This window comes from Grammomys surdaster, unplaced genomic scaffold, assembly GCF_004785775.1.
Source record: "Grammomys surdaster isolate TR1022 unplaced genomic scaffold, NIH_TR_1.0 514, whole genome shotgun sequence".
NCBI lineage: Eukaryota > Metazoa > Chordata > Mammalia > Rodentia > Muridae > Grammomys > Grammomys surdaster.
This window is the reverse complement of record NW_021604933.1, coordinates 372,517-387,766: the sequence shown is the minus strand read 5'-3', so window position 1 is coordinate 387,766 and position 15,250 is coordinate 372,517. Positions and strand designations below refer to the sequence as shown.

Here is a 15,250-nt window from a genome sequence, read left to right as displayed (position 1 = left end):
AAGTGACGAAAGGCTTGTTCTTGGGGATTAATTCCCTATACTTTACTTTTAAAGGATGTTACTAAGATATTTGAAGAAATAAAGGCTAAGACATGTCCCAAGCCATGGACCTAAACCACTGCCTAAACATCTAATACTAGATGAGATTTAAGGGTATATAATGTCTATGTTTAAGTGTTCTAACAGGGTGGTGTTTGCTGTGCCCATGACAACTTCATGAAGGTCAAATGGAGGCACTAAGGCCAAATGTTGTAAAGTGCCCGTCTCATTGGAAAGTAGGGAGGTTAAGTTTGGCTGACAGTTTGTCACAGCATTCAGAATAACTGGGGAAAGTGGAAGCTGACACACTCTGGGATGTTAACTAATTCACAACCTGCTAATGGGAAATCCGGAAAGTTTGCCATTTTGACCTTGTGATGCTTTGAGTAAGAATGACCCCCAGGGGCTCAGATATTTGAATTCCCAGACTTAGCACACAGTACGACTCTTACTCACCACACAGTAGGACTCCTGAAAAGATTGACGGACAGTAAGTGTGGCCTTGCTGGAGGAGGTGTGTCGGTGGGGAGTGGGCTTTGAGGTTTCGAAAGTCCAAGCCAGGCAGGCCCTCAGCCTGTGGATCAGGGTGTAGCTTCAGCTTCTCTCCAGAAATTGCATATTCTCCATGCTCCCCACCATGATGATAATGGAGTAACCCTCTGAAACTCTAAGTGAGGCCTAGTAAATGCTTTTCCTTACAAGAGTTGCTTTGCTTACAGAGTCTCTTCACAGCAGTAGAACAGTGTCTACAGTAGACTAACAGCACACCACAGGTTCAATCTTGTTTGGGTCATCCTGGAATTGTGTGGTCAGGGTTTTAACTGAAGTCTAAACAATCAGTTTATCCCCTGAAACCTCAGCATTTCAAAGCATCTGCTATTTGGGTCCTAGAAGGTAATATTAGTTGGCACAGTGCATGAGGTCATTCTCCCCATGGAAGGTGCTCAAGTTAGGATGATAAAGATGACCTAGAACTAGAGTTCTGCTTTCTCTTCGCAGTATGGTCCTCCTTTATGTAGAGGAAATTGAGAACTACAACATGAAGAAACAAGTGAGCATGTTGGCACATGCCGTTAATCCTAGCACCGGCAGGGAGAGGGTTTTGGGGCAATAGATGGTAGCTAAGAGGAACCTTGGAACACATTCTGCCAGGAGCTTCCCATTGTCTACAGTAGATTAGGAACTAAATCCTGGAGTCTGGCCGTCTTCCCTTCTTATACCCCCATATCTAAAATAGGAGATTATATTTCAGCGTCTTTGGGGTAGATTCCTACATTTTAACTTTTAAAAAGAGTGTTGTTTATTCTTAGGTGGTTTCACCCCTACATGTAGTATATCTTGATTGTATCCGCCCCTAACTCTCCCATCACTCCCTTCTGACACCTCCCAGCATCCCTCCTCCACCTTCCCCACCATCTTAATGCAAGAAATCAATAATCTTAGAAAAAACTTCCCTAGTCTAGAAAAAATGGAATTCGCTAAGTCGGTAGTCACGTACCAGCCAAATTTTGTGTTTCTCCTTTTCTTCAAACTAAAGACCCCTTGTCCTAGCCCTCCAAATGCTGGGGTTATAGGAAGGTGTGCACCACTCTGTTCACCTGAGGAACTGCACTTTGAGGGGTGGTATGACCCAACTGTTGGCCAAGTTGTGGGGAAGTTCCCAAAGACTAAAGTTGGAACCTTGAGGTTAAAGGTGAGAATAGAATGAAGAGACCCAGTAGCCAGAAGCGGCCTGTCCTCATGGCTTGTGGAGCGGGGAGATGAGCAGAGCCCGGGTCAGGTTTCTGGCTTGGCCATCAAGGCAAATGGTGGTTACTGCCAAGGTGGGAGCTTAGAACACTCGGGGACTTGATCTGCTGATTGATTTGGGAAGGTAGGAACTCACTGGAAGGTGTTTTTCACTCAAGTAGATGGTTAAATCCTGCTTCTTCTTATTCCATGGTCACCTTTGGTGGGGGCAGTTCACGGGAGCATTGGGGGAAAGTGACCCTTGGTGGGCTCTGTGGCCAGGCAGTATCACAGACGGAGCCTAACTTTACTATTGGGCACTTCCGGTCATTCACCCAGTGGAAGAATTCTTGTATATGAAAGGCTGTATAGTTAGAAATCCAGTAGTTCCTGCTAGTAATTACATTTTCTACTTGATCATCTGTCTCCATACATTTGCAGAAATGGCTCCATGGATAATGTGTTTGCCACACAAGCCCGAGAAACGAGTTCTAATGCCTAACACTCACATCAAAAAAGCTACGCACCTGTAATCCCAGTGCTAGGGTAGAGGCAGGAAGATTCCTTCAAGCCAGCCCTTCAAGCTTAATTTCATGAGCTTAGCATCAGTGAGAATCCCTGCCTCAAAAATAAGGTGGAGAGCCATTAAGAAAGACACCTGATGTGTCTTGACCTGCTAATCTCCACATGGGCACATGAAAATGTTTATATATGCACAGAAAAGCATGGATTTCTTTGGAGTGAATGTCTACATGTATGTTAAATTATTTACTTAAGAAAAACAGTAAGGTATGATTTCTTTTTAAATCATAGACATTTATGTAGAAGATACATGATGAGTAAGTTGGAAAGTTTTAAAATTCAGGATTTGTGGTTAGCACCAAGTATAAGTTTCCCTATTTTTATCCACTGACATCAGTATGTAAATGAGGGTGACATTCTACTATTTTGGGAAGTGCGATTATTTCTGCCTTGTCATTCAAGGAAGGGCTTTCGGTAACAAGTAGATGCATAAAGGAAAGTCCAACTTACATTCTTTTTGGATAACGTTAGGAAAAGCATATAGAAAGTTACTCTTCTTTCTTGGGACAACTGGTCCATGATTCACTTTGTTGGTTTGTTAGTGATTATGACTACTGACCGCATCACTGAACTAGTTACCTTGGAACTACATACAGACACAAGTTACAGCTAGGGTTTCCTGGAGCCATAGGCGAGTCTTCTAGTGATGTGTGGTCAGCATGTGCTTTAGGTGCAATCTTGATAACAAAAAGTTTACATGGGCAGATGTTGTATGCTCCACTGCAGTGTGGAGTGGGTGTGACAGACCTGAGCTTGAACACAGGTTCCTGGGATGGTACATAGTGGAAGCCTCTGAGCTGTTTCTCTATCACTGAATGGCAGAGATGAAAGTCTCTCCTCCACTGTTAGAAAATTCTAGAAGGTCCTCCCAGGCTGGCATGCCACTCCAGGAAGCAGGCTTTTGTGTGCCACAAGAGGGAGCTCCTGATCTAAGACATGAATTCCTTCTTATTTTGCTGGTATTTGTTTTGTGTTGTTCCAGCTTACTATTTAGCCCTGGCCAGATTGGAACTGTATAGACATGCTAGCCTCAAGAACACAAGAGCTCCACCTGCCTCTGCCTCCAAGTGCTGTGGTTAAAAGGCATGGTCCACCATGGCCAGTTTTTGCTGATATTTACATATATAGAGAAAAAAATACGAGCTCACTGTGTTTGTTTTTAAGGATAATTTTACTGTAATACTTTGAATACTGGACAAGCTTTAGATTTTGGAAGGAGTGATCTGAAGCATCTCCCTTTGCTTTGGTTCCTCCTTACATGTTTTTCTCTGTGACTTGTTCGTGGCAGATTGAAATACCACCCCGATTCAGTCAGCCTGTCCTGGCTCCCATTACAGTGCTGCTCGCTGGGAAGCTGACGTGTGAGCAGTCTCCTGTGGGTTACCTCTCACTCACGTGCAACCTGATGCGGCCTTGAGCATAAGAAAGTAGAATTTCTGTAGAACTGGGCATAACTTTATCTCACTGTGCAGCATGGTGCCCACACATGCCCTCCTCCCACTCCTGTGGTTCTGCCACAGTATTGTGATACTTGTGTTGGTCACAAGAGGTCAGCTCTCTTGTTCAGGGAGGCAGAAAGGAGGTAGAACGTGTCTGACAAGGAGGCAGGCCACCCTCTTCCTAAGTTACACTTTATAATCATAGGTCATATTAGCAATACAAAAAAATACATAAGGAACTCAATATAGAACTAAAATACTATGCAGTCATTAAGACATAATATGTATTTTCCCAGAAGCCTTTGCCCCTCACTGCTTTCCAGAGGGTCGTTAACCTCGCCGCTGAATCTGTTGTCATTCCAGTGCATTTAAAAAACATGACAATATAACTTAACATATGTTCTCAAACATAGCCAGTGCCATTTCATAGCATGCTGTGTTGTGTCTGTTCTGAAACAAACTATCAGTTGTGTCTGTTGGGAGTTAGGTTTCAGGCAAGGAGAGGCTGTGAAGATTGAGGTATAGGAAGGATGGATGTCAGGTCAACTCAAGGGTTATTGCTTATGGAAGAGAAGAAATCAAGATTGGTCAGAGGGGCAAATTAGGTAGTCATAAAGGCTCAAAGAAGGCTTCAGATGATCCCAGAGGGAGTGCTAGGGTGGGGTAGGCTGCCTTCAAGGATTGTCCCAAACTGGGGCGAGAGCCAAGCCATTGTAGCTTTACATTGTAGCTTAATATCAGCCAGTTCTTGGTCTGGCACAGGGATGGGAGGGATGAGACTCCTTCTGCAGACAGCTGTCAGCTTGCAGCAGTCTGAAGAACTGGGGAGTAAGCTTTCTCTACTTAACAAGGGACCAAGACAGTATGTCTCTGTGATCACAGTCTGTATTGTGTGCATTGTCTGACCTGGGAGTTTTCATCCAGTGATGTAACTTTGAGATTGTTTATATTAATTATCTGTAGCCCTTATTCAGTATTTTTATGGTCTTGAAGTTCATTCATTTGTATGTGTGGTAACTGTGTGTGTGTGTGTGTGTGTGTGTGTGTGCACGCTTTCAAATGCGGAGGCCAGAGGTTGATGTCTAGTGCCTTTTTCCAGTGGCTTCATTGTCTTTCAGTGAACCTGGAGTTCATCAGTTTGGCTTTGCCAGTTGGCTGTGAGCTTCAGGGCTCCACCTCTCTCTGCCCCCTCCCTCCCTTGCTGGGGATACAGACATGTGCTACTGTACTGGGCTTTTTACCTGGTCCTGTGAATCTGAACTCGTGTTCACCAACTATATAATCTCCCCAGGTTTATGTCACTATTTTTTAAATGTATTTTCCTATTGAAAGACTTCTGAGTATTAATGAGTTGTTTTGTTTTTATTATTAGAAAAAGAGTAACTGCACTTTTCCCCACTTCATAGGGAATTTACCAGATTACCTCTGAGGTAGACAGCTAGGAAGTTCCAGGGTCTTAGAGCACTCACAGCTTCAGATTTAATAGCTGTCATGACTTGCTCTTTGAAGTGGCTGTTTTGTGCCACAGCCTCATTAGCACTTGTCACTGGCAGAGTTTAGTTCTTTTAAAATTAAGGATATGAAATGGTATCTTGTATTTTTAGTTAGAATTGTGTTGATTATGTAGGAGATTCAGAATTTGTGTTACTAGCTCTGTGTGCGTGTGTGTGGTGTCTGTGTGTGTGTGTGTGTGTGTCTACAACATGTATGCAGGTAACTGAAGAAGCCAGGAGAGGGAGTTGGATCTTCTGGAGCTGAAATCACATGTGTTTGTGGGCTACCTGATGTAGGGGCTGGGAACTGTCCTCTGGAAGAGCAGGAAGTTCCCTTAAACACTTACTGACTTAGTAGTTTGGAAGAAATCTCAATGAGATTAGAGCTTAGTTGTTATTTTAAAAAACGGTACCTTTTGTTGAAAAAGACTTGCCTGCACTAAAATTCATCAGTGCCCTTCCTGTGGACACTGTTCCTTTGTAACTTATTTTAAAAATTCTTCCTTGGGCTTAACTCAGGTGAAACATTCTCTGTTTTCTACAGAAAATGTTGAAGCTTTGCTTTTCTCTCCTCAGTCTGAGGCCCTCTAAACTGGCCTTTAGTGTGTGGGAGAATGGGCTGCAGATGCCTGTGTTTTGCTCCTGGCAGTATCTGCCCACCAGCACTGCCTGTGGCTGATGTGTCCTTCCCGTCTGTCCTCCCAACTCTGCCTAGGTGGTGTGCATTGCAGGTCATTTTGCTCCACCAGCCTATTTCTTGACTTATTTTCTGATAATGGCTTCATTTATTTATCACCTCTTCTCTGATCATTCAAAACCTCCATTACTTATACTAATTTAAAATGGCCCTATTCGCTGGGCTTAGGTTTCCAAATACATTTTAAGATCATTGCCCAAGACAAATTTGCTGTTGATTCGGGCCATGGATTAGATTCATAGATTAATATGAAACTTGATATGCATGTAGGATACATAGTTCCTTTCTTCTTAATGTCCCTCCCCATGTACGTTGTTTATAGCACCTTTTTACTAAATACTGAATTTAAATTTTATTAAATACATTTACAATACTAATAAATAGATCTTTTACTTAACCAATGTCCCTGCTGACATTTGGGTCATGTTAATCTCAATGATGATTATTCTTGTACCCAAGTCTTTTCCCTGATGAAGTTTATGTATAAGTACCTGCTTATATTTCACTGCAATAATGCTAGGAGTTTTATATTGTGTTGATGCGAGATGTACTTGGGTGGGAAATAGAAACAAACACTAACTTCATCTTGTCTTCCTCATCTTGGAGGGGGCTCCTGCTTTTAAGTTGCTCTGCTGTGTTTCCCTATCATGTGACCATCAGCAGGGCCCACACATGACAGGCATTCTGTAGATGTCTGACTGACTGAACCTGGTTGTTTCCTGCCTGGTTTGCAGATACCTTACTTCGTCCCATTGATCTACAGCCACACTATCTTATCATGACTCAGGTTGTTGGAGCCTGTCAGTAGTAGTACGCCATTGCCTTTATAGGGTTTTCAGGACCTTCTAGGGTATTTCTGCATTATAGTTTTCCTCCAGAAGAACTTTAAGAGGATTTTGCCACTGCACTCTGTCCCCCCAAAAACCCACTCTCTGATTGACAGTGTTCATTTCCTGAAGACATTCATGTTTTAATTTTCTTGCCTGATGATTGCTGTGTATTCTTCTGGTCCATACATTTTGAAACCCTTTGGTTGGAGCAGATTAGTCCCCAGATTTCTTTTCCAATTGAAATTCAGAGCAATTAAATGAACCCATTTCAGCATACACAATCACGCCACGTGTTTGTCCTGCAAAAACAAAATGTTTTTCTCTGTTGAGTATCACCTGAAAGTGTTAGGTGGCTGGCTAGGCTCCACGTGTTTCCCAACTGGACAGTTTTAGACATTCTCATTTAGGAACTGTTGGGTTAAAAGTCTTCACGTGGGCTGCTTTGTCCTGTGAAGCTTTGAAGGGTTCCATATCCATGATTCTCTGTGTTTTACAGTAAGGAAGTCAGGCACAGAGGTCTGTTGAGACTGCATAACTCTCTCACACCTGCTTGGGTTCTGCAGTAGTATTTGCTAAGTGAAATATGAGGACTGGCTTGTCATGTGTTTTCACAGAACACCGATGGCTCCTGGCCAATCATGTTAGTCTTAGTCTTTTTTTTTCCTTTGCATAAAATTGCCTATTTTTCACTTCAGATGGGGATGTGAGGCAGTTCTGAGGTGTTTTTTTTTTTTTCCTTGTTGTATGCACACCATCTGTGGTCTCCTGGCATCTCAGACAAGTTCCCACGTCCCATGTGTAGTTTGGTCAGCACTCAGAGCAATCAGGACCCTAGCCTAGGCTTGTCCCTCTTTGTCTGACAGTGTCACTGTAGTCACCTGAGTGCTGAACCTGGATGCTGTGGGCTCAGTGTTCCTTTCATCGTAAATAACCTTTGCAAAGGTAATGCAGAGAGTTTGCACAGATCCTCCAGCCAGTCCCAAGGAACAAACACGGTAACGTAACTGAACAAGCATGTCTGCTTTGTCCACACTCACTGGTGACCCCCTAGTGTCCATTTCCTGTTCAGAATCTCTACCCAGGGTGCCATGTCACTCTTAGCCTCATGACTCCCAAACTTGCATTTTACCTTAACATAGCTGACTGTAGGTGTTTGTTTTAGCTTTGTTTTGTTGAGACTTGGTCTCACATAGTCCAGCCTGGCCTGCAACTTTCATGCAGCCAAGGGTGACCTTGAACTTCTAATCCCCCTGCCTCCATCTCCCAGGTGCTTTGATTACAACATGCCCCACAAAACCTGGTTTTATGCCATGCTAGAGAACCAGCCTTCATGCATTCCAGTCACACACTCTACCAACTCATCTATATCCCTATTCCCACAGTCAGCTTTGAGGATTGTCTTGTTTCTTTCCTATTGCTGGGACAAAACACTTTGTCTGGGGCAACCTACAGAAGAAAGCATTTAATTGGGGCATAAAATTTCAGAGGGCGAGCCCATGACCATCACGATGGGAAGTGTGGCGGCAGGCAGACTGAGCACTCACAGCCTGATCTAAAGTAGAAGGCAGACAGACAGCTGGACCTGTCATGGACTATTGAACCTTCAAGGCCTACTCCCAGTGACATGGCTTCTCCAGCACCCTATTCCAGCAGGTCATACATACCTCCTAGTCTTTTCCAAATGCTTCTGCCAACTGGGAACAAGTATTCAAATGTATGATCCAATGGGGGCCATACTCCCAGGATCCCGAAACTTACTGGGTAGATAGTTTGTCGAGTGTCTCTCAGTGTCTGTTTTACTGAATAGTGGATGTGCTGGGTTTGGAAAGGAAGACCACAGAATGAAGTGTTGCTTTGTCACTTCCCCATGAAGGGTACACATGATGTCTGCCACCATTGATGTCACCTGTGCTCAGTGTTTGACAATTTTCTGTAAAAATTTGTTTTCCTTTCTCCCTCTACCCTTGGAAGCAAGTCACCAAGGACAGTAACCTCATTTGTAAAGTTTTGTTAACTAACTTCCCTGTAGATACTTTACACGCTGTATTTGAAATCATGCCTACTTTAGGGGCAAGTGGTATCTGATTTCAGATATGTATAGTCTAGACTTCATGTTTAAAGCCTTAAATGCAAGAATAAATAAAAAAAACAGTCTAAATGCAGGAATGTTTTGAAGCAGTGTAATTTTGCAACTGCCTGCATTTTGATTTATTAGTTTTACTTTAAAATTTCCACAATCTACAAACTGTATCAGCTGCTCTGCTCTGATCAGATGGCTGCACAGATTGCTCCCGATTCTTTGAGCGTAAGAAAGCCTCACATTTTTCTCATAGAATTTGGAGGATAATATTTAGCATCATAACATTTTATCATACTGAAGTCTGTCTAGTAAACATAAAAATACATTGCTTATAGTTAATGGAAGTATTTTTTAGTATAAAAACGTTAAGGTGGGGGAGTTTTCCATGGCCTCTGGCACTGGGGCAGTTCACTGCTTCCTTCTCAGCTCTCCACCCACTTCTCCCACCTAAAAGAAGTCGGCTGTAGGAGTTCATGGTTCCTCTGTCGGCCATCTTGTCCTGTGTTTCAGGAAGGGGAGAGATTCTTCCAGTTCTTTCTCATTAGTCTGTTACTTAGTCAAGTCAAATGGCCTTATTTAAGAAAAAAATTAAAATATTACTACTTTAGCATATAATCAGAATATTCTGGAAATGATATCTATGATGTGGTCCTTGTATATGTTTATAGGATATCCTCTTAGAATTTGTAACGAATTTTGTAGGTCCAGATTTGGAGTCATTCCGTGTCATCTACAGTTATAAACATTGTCTGGGTGGACTTGCTAAGTCTTTCTTCAAGACTCTGGAACTTAATTGAACCTCTTGTTTTCTCTTGACTTTGAGCCATTTTCGGAATCTTGCACTGAGGGAAAAGGCTTAAAAGTACGTCTGAGGAGTCTTGCTCGCTGCATGGTCACTTGGAAGGACAAGTAAAAACGAGTCGTGTTTTCAGTCATGCGCAGGGGAAATCCTTTCCTTGGCTTTCAGTTCCACTCAGTAGTCAACCGATTCCTTCCGTTCATGTGGGGATTCCCATGCTGACGGTCAGGGGGCCTCATCACATATGTGCAGAACACACAGCAGTGCTGTGTTTGTTATTTCTTAACTGGGTGAAGTCTGCCCCGAGTACTATTTGTGGTTTTAATATTACTCATTCTTAGTATGGACCTTTAAGTGTGAATAAAAAAGTTAAATATAGAAAATTGTCACCAACTAGGTTAAAGGCCATTTAAATACAAGATTTTTGGATATGTACTGTCTATAACATGTATATTATACCATAAATATATAAAACTCTCTTAAATTTTATGTAGCAGGTTAAAAAGCATACAAGAACAGAACTTTGAATGCATAATTCCAGTTTATGCCTGCCTTTTTATCCACTTAACTGTGCCTTCTTTCATTAGTTATAGACCACTGTCCTTGCTCAGGGGATAGAATGTGACTTTTTAAATTCTGTGTGTACGAGTGTTTTGTCAACATGTATATATGTGCACCAGATGTGTACTTGTTGCCAGAGGAGGTAAGATGAAGGTTTTGGGTCCCATGGATCTGAAGTTGGTAGTGAGCCACCATGTGGGTGCTGGGAATTGAATCGGACTCCTCTGTAAGATCAACAAGTGCTTTTAAATGCTGAACTGTCTGTCTTTGGCCCTGGGATGTGTTTTTTGTCTTACTTTGTTTGAGCGATTTGGAGGAAAAATGTACTGATGTGACAGCTGCAGTCTAGCCAAGAGTCTTATAAGATAGAGGACTCTGAAGTTAGCATACCTACATGAAGGTTTTAAAATATGTGGAACACTGTTGCTGTTTCTTGAGTTTGCAGAAGAGACAACCATGGCTTCTGGGTGACCCTTCACTCTGCTCAGCCACCCTAGTTTATGTCCCTAGAAACCATCCTCTAACACACAGCAGCTTGCCCTCTGTTCTACTCTGCCAGCATGTTTGCACAAAGCAGGGAGTGGAAAGTCTTCTTAGCTGAGAAGGATGCTGGAGTCCGCTGTTGAGATGCCATACCCCTGTCCTTGGCAGCCTTGCCCTCCAGCGTCATCTCCAGTCCCTCACAGAGGCTTGTTTCTACTGAGGGAATTCCTAGAGGTTGAAGCCATCTGGAATGATTGGGAAGGGAGGTATTTGACGCTTGTGCATGAGCCCTTCTATCCCATGGAAATAAGAAGAGCCATCCTGATTAAAAGTGTGTGTGTGTGTGGGGGGGGTGATTTTCATGGTTCCCCATCAGGCATGAATAGCTACAAAACTTCCTGACATTTCTATAACTAAATACACTGCTAATTTTTTGTGATACAAAGATTCAGCTTCATAAGAACACTTTAAAAATTCAACCTGTCTTCTGTTTCCTGTCTCTAAAATTCTGTTCTCCCTATAACATCTTCAGGAAAGTTGCAACACCACACAGTGACCACTTTCAACAAAATGTTTTTGCTTGGCCTTTACTACTGAAATGCAGAAACAGGAGTCTAAACAGCCAATGACTCCACCTGATTTTTACTATTTTTACTTGTTCCAAACTACATGGAACTGTGTAATAGCTTTACCTGGAAAGTTGACTCTTGCACACTTACCGTGACTTCCTTTTGAGCCAGGCTTGTGATAGGGACAGGGCCTCAGGGATAACAGAGGCCTAGAGAGATCTGGGGTTTAAAAGGATGAATGAAAGCCAGTTCATGAAAGGCAAGGGCTGCAGAAGGTGATGGGAAATGTCAGGCCCTGTGGAATCCCTGGGAGAGGTCCTCCTTCATTGGAGGCTCGTGGAGGTCAGAGTCCCTGCTAAGGACTGTAGAGTGTAAGTTTCTGCTTTAAGTTGTATATCAATTGGGAAAGAAAACTCAAGAGCATTCAGCTAAGAACATGTTCTGTTATTTTAGACATTTTGCAGTGCACGGCCCTTTAGTGGGCCTATAGAGACCTACTCTCAAGTCGAGAGATAACTCACAGTTACAAGTGTACACTGCTGTTCCAGAAGACCTGAAGTAGAAATGCAGAAAGCCACATCAGGTGGCTCACAGTGCTTAAAATCCTAAATCCGGAAGATACAAACTTTGTGGCCTCCATGGGTACTTGTAGTGATATGTATATACCCACGCACATACACATGATTCAAAATAATGAAAATAATAATTTTTAAAAGAAGATGTGTTCTTAGAAAGGACTTTACAGAAAGAATGGTCTGCCCAGTCATTACTGAAAAGATGTATAGTCATCTATCCTTTAGTTTAGCCAGGCATAGTGGCAGACACCTTTAATCCTAGCAAATAGGAGGCAGAAGCAGGAGGATCTCTGAGTTGAAGGCCAGCCCAGCCCACAGAGTGAGTTCCAGTACATCCAGAGATAAATAAATAAATAAATAAATAAATAAATAAATAAATAAATAAATAAATAACTTTCACTTTGGTAGTTGAAAGTCAGCAGAGAAAATGGCAGGGTATCCCTAGAATACATACAGATTTCCTTCAAGTGTATTAGAAAGTTGTGTTAGAATCAGCATCCTGTAGAAGCTGTCACTCCGTCCCACAGGGTTGTGAGTTGCACAGCTGCAGCTTTGCTCGGCTGGGTAAAATTTGGGACATTCCCTTTCACGGTCTGGAGGTCACGATGGGACAGTGTTAGGGTGTGGGGGCTGGTGGCTAGTGAAGCACGTCCTCAGGCGGGCTGAAGGGATACACATTTTTATCTTTGGGCCACTAGGGAGCCATAGTGGGAACTTGAGAGGAAGGAGATGCTAGCTCTAAGTCTGGAGTGGAATGTGGGGCACTAGTCAGTAGTTAGAGAATATGGGGAGACATGGCACCGGCCTCCAGTTAACAATCCCTGCTTTCCTCTTCCCTACTCCTTGCCCTCACTTAGGAGCAGCCCTGGGGCAGCTGCACAGAGGTTTTAATTACTTATTAATAACATTATTAATTACTTTGTTTTGGGTAATGATGGTTGGAGGTTTGAGAACAGAATTGACATCAGGAGCTCAGGAAACAGAGACAGCGTTGACAGGTTGCTCTACCCCTACCTCCCCAGGCACTTTCTAGGACCACAGTAGGAGTTTTGTAGTCAGCCAGTCATATTGTTGAGTCTGCCCTTAGTATCTCCAACAAGTTTGTTGGTGTGGTGATTCTCCCTTTCTTCAAAGGCCAGTGGGCCACGTCCCTATAGCCTGTTTCCACACACACTCTGATTAGAACAGACTTTCTGCACAATGGCCTTAGCCTGGGCTTGAGTTGTAGAATATACAGTGGCCCACGGTCAACCTTGCATACTGAATGCAGCACAGTGCCCTACTCAGCAGGTCCTCTTGTAGCTAGAGTGCAGGGAAGGCAGGGAGCCTGAGCTGTGTGGCAGGCATCGTGAGCTTTGAGAGCATCTCAGGCCCGCTGCCCGGGTTTCCTGTGAGTGTCCTTTGCTCTCCTTCTCAGGGCGCTCTTACACTATCTTTATTATAACAAGCACTATCTTGTCAACATAGCCATAAAATAGCGTTTCATAATTTCCTGTTAACTGATTACATTTTTAAAGTTTTTTTTTGTCTCTGCGTAAATGTTTTGTCGCCATATGTATGTGCACCATATGTCTGCCTAGTGCCCACGGAGTACAGAAGAGGGGGAGTCAGATCCTCTGGAGCTGCATTTACAGATACAAGAGCAATAAATGCTCTCACCCCCTGAGCCATCTCTCCAGGCTCGCTGCTAGAATTTTTAAGAATAGCCCTTTCTCCTCTAAATGAAAATGGGACTTAGTTTGCTTAACTTGTATTTTTGTTAGAAGTATTCAAAGTCATTCCTCACGTACTTTTTTCTCCCGTGCCAGCAGGCCGCACACATACCTGATGCTTGGCTCTCGGGAAGACTCAGCAGAGATGGGGAGTTGGCCTGCAAGCTGGAACTCCAGGGCTCATTTGCAGTTCTCCATTTAGCTAGGAGGTTTCCAGGGCAACCACCTAAGCAGTAATTAAAGACGAGGAGCTAAAAGGTATGTACTTAAGAATCTGAATCCTCAAATGCGGTGGTCGGCAGGTTGGTATCACAGTATGCACTTTTCTTCATTGAACATAAATTTTAAAAAAATCTTAACATTCAATTAGATGACACACACTAAATGAGGATGTGCACTCTATGCTTTCATTTTTATCTTTTCACACGTGAGTGCAGGGAGTTTGAACGAAGGCAGATGTGAAGCCCTTGAGTGCCCTCTCCCGCACGTGGGGAAGGGGCACTGACTAGTTACTTAATGCTGCTTTCTACTTTCATTGCTGAGATTTCCCCCTCTTCACGTGAGTTCTTTTTATGTCAGTTTCTACTTGGTTGACCCAACGTTTCCCTTCCCCTGAAGCATGGACACTTACTTCCAGGCTTTGATGTGAACATTCATTCAATTCCACCTGAAAGGAATAGGTAACGTTTTCTAATGCATAAGAAAATGAGGAAATCCACGCTAGTTCCCTGACAACTCATCCGTGTGCTTAGAAATAACAGATGCCCGTAGAGGGGCAGGATATACAGGAGTCCAGCACTCCTGATCTTGAGTCTGGTAACATGGTTCTACGTGGAAAAGGGTTGTAGACTAGGATGCTCCCCTGCTAGAGGAGGAGGGGTGTTGCCCTACCCTGAGCATTCGTGGGCCTTGCGGACAGTTTGAATGATAGCCACAGTAGCTAGAAGGCTTTGAGTTGTCACAGTTGTTTCCAATCTGTCACCAACAGCCTGGAGACACTCCTGCTGTAGGATGGTGGCAGATGAAGTCGCTGTGCCCTGTCAACAGTTACCCCTCCTTGGATTCCTGGAGCTTCAGATGGAATTGTCACAAAGGCCTCTAGGGAGCTGGGCTCTGGAGTTTACTGTGGTTTTGCCCCCTTTCCTTGTGGCAAAAGTTTAAAAAACAACCGTTGAATTTAAGTTACATATTTGAAATGTCAGGTTATGCTTTATGAACGTTCGGGACCATTATGACTTACATTGTTGTCGTTACTTCTGTTTGTTAGGGTGGGGCTCATGCCGGCTCCAGTGCGAGGTAAGAGGGTGACTTAGAGCTTTGCTCTGTCTCATGTGGATCCCGTCGTTGAACTTGGCGTTGGGCATGTTAGCCTGCTGAGCCATCTCGTTGGCCCACACTTGTTACTTTCAGTATCTACTCTTTGATTTTTCTGTGAGGTGAAAATGAACTTGATTGTTCAATTCACTCACCGGATGCTCCCATTAGCCAGTCATGGGGCCAGGTATTGGGATATCAGGGCTTAAGGTATCTGTTGAGTTCCTGTCTTGAACATCCCAACATATCTTTCAAAACAAAACAAAAAAAGTGCATGCAGCAAAGGCCTCTGTAGTACTTAGTGTGTAGCAGGTGCATCCCAGGCTCTCCATGCAGTCACGTGTTGATA

At 43.3% G+C, this 15,250-nt stretch overlaps 1 long non-coding RNA gene across 2 annotated transcripts in view; it reads left to right on the top strand.

The window, feature by feature from the left end:
- The window catches only part of LOC114633078, a 53,662-nt gene extending 39,644 nt beyond the window's left edge, over positions 1-14,018 (top strand). The window contains exon 3 of one of the 2 annotated variants that reach the window (XR_003713169.1): positions 13,684-14,018. This is a non-coding gene — a long non-coding RNA (uncharacterized LOC114633078). The remainder of the gene's footprint in view (positions 1-13,683) is intronic. The other variant, XR_003713168.1, reaches the window with a different exon arrangement.
- The last annotated feature ends 1,232 nt before the right edge of the window (positions 14,019-15,250 follow it).